The sequence below is a fragment of the Ptychodera flava genome, chromosome 11 (assembly GCF_041260155.1).
Source record: "Ptychodera flava strain L36383 chromosome 11, AS_Pfla_20210202, whole genome shotgun sequence".
Lineage (NCBI taxonomy): Eukaryota > Metazoa > Hemichordata > Enteropneusta > Ptychoderidae > Ptychodera > Ptychodera flava.
The window spans coordinates 40,203,143-40,208,827 of record NC_091938.1 but is presented as its reverse complement, the minus strand read 5'-3'; the positions used below and the strand labels follow the sequence as shown (position 1 = coordinate 40,208,827).

The following is a 5,685-nucleotide window of genomic DNA, read 5'->3' as shown; positions in this document are numbered from 1 at the left end:
ATACAGAGGTTCAACTTTTACATCGTACATGGCACAGAATGCATTAAACATCAGTCAAACATGCTCACAAGAATGCTATGTAAATATACATGTACATCCGCAAGCTTAGATGTGATTGATTAGTGAGTGAAGAAATATTTAAAAAAAAATTGCAATAAATTAAGTAATAATTGTCTGTGAAGCAAAATGCTCAAGCAAAATGACAATCAAAATTCAAATTACTTTCAACTGGAATGACATATTGGAAACAACACTTCCAATGCAAAAGTAGTGATCCAATCAAACTATTTCAAGTGTTCATGATCTCTCTGGTCTAGGCATTTTGTCATACATTCTGATTTTTTGCACAATTATGTCATTCAGTTTCAACTGTTGTAACTTTGTATGAAAAAAATGTCATACAAGCCAAAGAAAACCTCCATATCTTCTTTGGTGAAGAACCTTGAATTGAAGTACTTTGGGTTTTCTATCACCTTTGCCATAATCTGTGAGTGACTTACACGTTTTCCCCTCACTGTTATCATTTCTGATATCATTCAAATAAATCATGGGATGACGTACATCTGTGAAGATAATGATAACCAAGACTGGTGGATTGACGATGACTCTGACCTTCACAGGATACAAGTGAAGTTGAGTCTGTTAATCTTCTGGAAACCCCAACAGAAGTGCCAACTGGTGAAATGCCTACAATAGTATACTGGAAATGCAGGAAGTCCTTGCTGATGATGGCACCTACCAGTACTTGTCATCTCCTCCTAGACAGTTTGACCTAAAGAGGTTCCTCACTTCCCTAAAAGATGACAGCATTTTTGCATCACTGCAAAATTCTCCTGCATATCATATTAATCAGATTATAGATGATCTGAATCTCCCAGCAAACCAGGCACGCACTACCGTAATTTCTTTGTCAGAAAGCACTGGAGAAATATTTTTCAGATTCTCCAGGAACATTGCAGAGACAAACAGATAGAAAGTACCAGCTATGACAGGAAGTCATTCAGTGCTCATTTCGAAGATCTGCACCGCTACATCACTTGTGATGACATCAGCAAGGATTTTGAAATTGCATGTGGCACACCCTTGTACGGTACACCATAAAACCTGCATGTCAAGCATACTGTTTGAAATCAACAAGCATATTATCCTTGAAGTAGCTGATATTGTCAGATTCCAGCAGATTACAGAAGTTGACAATTGTAGCTGAGTAGCAAAGATATCAGCAAGACTTGTAAAGCCAAAGTACAGTATGTCGGAGGATGGGCAGTTGCAAAATGCCTCAACAAGTACAGGAGATATATTTCGTTACATTGCACATCATTGAACAACAAAATCAGACATGAACTGGGAGAGATCCACACAATGAAGACTATGTTGGAGAGTCTGGTATGGTCTTCCTACACTGCACATGAACATTCAGAATATCAAAGCACTCTTTCAGTAATAGACTACAAACAATATCAGACAGGTGGACTTGTTCACATTGCTGATTCTATACATATGATTTCTTTGTATCTACGGAAGAAGCAAGGACTTCTTTGATAACTGATATAAACTTACACACTAGTGCAATCTCATGAGCTGGGCAAAAAACTGCTGACTGACAAAGAGAAACTTGTATCGATACTATGTATTCCTGGTGAGCTTAACACAATGGGCTGATAACCCCATCACGTCTACCACTTGTCACAATGGTTTACTTTGACATACTTCAGCGGTATGTAAATGTGGGAGTCAGGCAGTTTCTCAGAAATGTCAGACGACAACTCCAAATAAAGAAAACAGAAACTCACAGAAAAAAGTGATGCAAAGAAACAAAGAGTTTCAGAAAGAAATGAAGTTCTCAAAGACTGTGAGCAGTTGAAAATTAGCATCAAAGGGACACCAACTTTCAAATGCAGAGTATGTTCTGCTAATGTTTCTCTGTTTAGTGTTTTAGTATTGCCTGAGCCTTGAAAGTGGCATACAAAAGAGAAATAATGAAAAACTCATTGAAAGTTAGCATTACTGGCCCTTTAAACTGAAAGAAATTTCTTCTATACCTAAAACAGTTTGGCCAATATTTCAAAATTCTGACAGCATTACTTTGATGACCACACCTTTCTGATTTCCCACTTTGAATAATGAGAAGATCATTCCCCTGTCTACAGAGAAGATAGTGATTTTGTAATTTTGTAGGCAGATATTTTTGTCAGCCATACAGTACACAATATTTTCAAGGAAACCATGCAGGGATATGTTGCACCTACGGTATGTTGGCAAAAGAAAGGATGATTTTTCTGAATGTCAATTTGGCACCATTTTACAAGTGGTATAGCCCCTTTAAAGCCCCACAAACTGATGACGTCAAATCGCCATACCCAATACGCAGTGCTATAATTACAAGGCGTCTGTGTTTTGTGTACTGCGATTTGACGTCATCAGTTTGTGGCTATACCACTTGTAACTGATGCCATCAGTTTACATTTCTGACAGGTGGTATGATGAGATATTACTTCAGTTGCTAATAACTTGACCTTGTAAAGTGTATAATTTCTAGCACCTTCTGAGCTTCTAATTCAGCCTTACTCTGGAAACTAACAATATCTGTGTGCATCCTTAACAGGGCCAGTAATGCAAACTTTTGATGATTCTTTCATTATTTTCATTTTGTATATCAATTACAAGTTCTTCTACTACCAAAAAAATGTTGAAAGACCAACTAGCAAGCTTGTCAGCATAGAATCTATACACGTAAAATGCACTGTTATTGTTTACATTTATATTCTAGTCAAGATGATAATTCACTTGTCAACACTAACAACACAGTATATACAAATACAGGTTGACAAGCTGAATATTGCGTATATAAACATGCTTTTGGAAATAGAACAGGAAATTACGGTTGACATTGAGAACAAAAATTGTGAAAAAATTATCAATAGTTAGCATTACTGACCCTTTAAAGTCTCAATAGCTGTATAAATTTATATACTGTATAAACAATGTATAAACTGATCTCAAAATATCCTCAGCCTTCAAGAGTTTCTTGGAATAAGACCCATTAGAGACTGAAAAAAATGTATAACACTGTCAATTAAGTAAGTGTTGAAAAAGACAAGTAAAAAATTGAACTGTATAAACATCATTTTAGATTTCCCGCCATTTTCAAAAATTAAATCATATGACAAAGAAAATAAAGATTAAAACCACAAAATGTTGTCCATCGTGTGTTGTGCATTCAAGTAAATAGCATCATGCTGTTTCTGGTATGATCACAGTGTATGTGCAAGAAATACTGTGTTTTTTTACTTTTCCATGAGGGCACCATTTTATGAGTGCGGCATCAGTTTATTAATTATTCAGCCTGTCAAAATGTGTAGCCATGGTCCAAATCAGCAAGCAGTGATACTTCTGTGTACATCCTTCAGTTACTACATTTACACCAACCTTGGCTTGAAAATAAAGTCATGTAAATAATGCATAAAATTCGCAGCTATTAGGGCTTTCACAAATAATCTTGAAATTCAAGATGCCTTCGGCAAACAATATCTGAGTGTACAAATTGAGGTAAATTGTGGTAAAAATATATCTTGATATTACAGCCAAATGAGTTTAAACATTTTAACTTGTCAGTATGAAACTGTAATTTGTATGCATTATAAATTTGATACACATTCTTTCACAGGGCCTAATCATGTGTGGCACCTGGATGGGTATGTAAACTTCTTTGGTGTTTTAAGTCTTTTGTATATGATGGTTATATTAGTATGAACTTTTCAAAATGTAAATATGCAAGCATTCATGACTGACACATGAAATATAGCTAAACTCAATTACATGTATAGTATTAAGGTACATTCTGAACATGAAACAAAAAATTGTTGTACACACAGAAGACAACCTGAAAAAACTGTGTATGAGCTATTCCTTTTACCAGCTCAAAAAATTTGCTGGAGTTAAACAACCAAGTCAATGCGTCAACTAGTTAGCATTATGCAACAGACAAATTTTTGCCTTGACATCAACTATTTTATTATTTTTAAACAGTTCTTCTTGTTTAGTCTACCTCTTCTTTTTATGCAGGTATGACAACTTGAAACCCTATGGCATTTGCATTAGTGGCTGTATCGATGGGTAAGTGTTTAACTCTTGAACAAACAAAAAATATTGAACTGTTCCAAATCTTCACATGAGAAAATTTTTAGACTTGCCTTCCTTTATATACATGAGAACATTTGAGAGGATATCAAAACTTTAATTTCAATGTTCATCACAAGGTAGCATACAGTACAATATTTTTGTGCTAATCCCTTACCAGTGTCATGATACCTTACATGTACAAATGTCTTATTACAATTTTAGAAAAATGTTGTTGGCTAAAGCTGCTAGTACAAACAAAACCCCAGCAGTTATTGCATATTACTATCTGTCTTGTGTTAAACAAGTGAACGATTTGTGAGGTTGAATTGGAATATGTACAGCTAAAAACTAAACATGTAGATGTAGGGGAGGCTTTTTATGGAGGTGAAAATGCAGTTTACGTAGGAAATGTTTGGCACTTGTAGTTGACTTGCCTCCAGTAAAGTTTACACGAAAGCATAGGTAAAACCATGATAAAACCTCTCTTTAGGTCATATTAATCAGCCAGATGGTGTTTATATTGTATAGTTGTTATGCAAATTTATGCACTACGAGCTATATTTCTAATAAGAAACCGTATTCTTACACCTGATCACTGGCTGAATCATCTCAATTCTCCAGACTTGATCCTATATGTTGTAGAACAAAAAATAATTATTCTTATCTCTTTGAGAGTCAAAGTTAATTTTTGCCGACTTTGTTAAATGTGTTTACCAAATTTTTTTCCCAAATTTTTGATTAAACACTGTAGTCAAGGTAATGGCCATTTGTTCCAAAATTATCAAAAAAGGCAAAAAATTCAACAAAATTGGTAACATTTTGCTCTTAAATTTTGGACGGGAAAAATTTAAAGCACTCAAAGGTTTAATATACAAAATCACTACATATTACATGCAAGTAAAATCTCACAGAAACTGCTTTGTCAATTATTGTAGGTTGAGTGTAAAATATTTCATGTATAATTTAAGTCTGCTAAGCCCCTTGATATGAAATAGGTTGTCCACTGTGAGTGTAGGCAGATCAGAAGATGATACAGTTGCTGCAATGCAGATTTATTCACGTCAACCAGCATATGACTTGTATTCTGGACAGGATTCTTATATTTATGGAAAATCCACTGCCAACCAGGTAACTTTATCATGGTTATGTGAGATATATCATTTGTATAGCAAATCAACAGTTATGGGGTAATTACTATTACAATAAGCATTTAAAATAGTGTTGGTTTAAACTACAGACAAGGGCTAATGTGAAGTGTCCATCAGTGATTGATGTCATTTATCGATGAAGAGTACTGTATTTACACCTCTAAAGATACCTGAGTGTTGGATATGCCAGGTTGATTCAAAGACAACTTTTATTTATATCAACATACTGAAGTCAAGATTCTAGTACTCATTTACATTGCCTGCCCAATTTCAAATGCTGTTGCTTGCATCACTTTTTATGGAATGAGGGGCCTTGTTGATTAGGTTGGTTGCATTACATGATATAGGGAAAAATAACAGTATCATGACTGTTTTTTGTTTGTTGTTGATAACTAGTCAGAATTTTATGAGTTTA

General features: G+C 34.7%; 1 long non-coding RNA gene across 1 annotated transcript; it reads left to right on the top strand.

The window, feature by feature from the left end:
- The first annotated feature begins 3,666 nt into the window (after positions 1 to 3,666).
- LOC139143161 (uncharacterized) lies at positions 3,667 to 5,244 on the top strand. Its single transcript, XR_011554552.1, has 3 exons — positions 3,667 to 3,695; positions 4,066 to 4,116; positions 5,118 to 5,244. It is a non-coding gene; the product is annotated as an uncharacterized lncRNA (long non-coding RNA).
- The last annotated feature ends 441 nt before the right edge of the window (positions 5,245 to 5,685 follow it).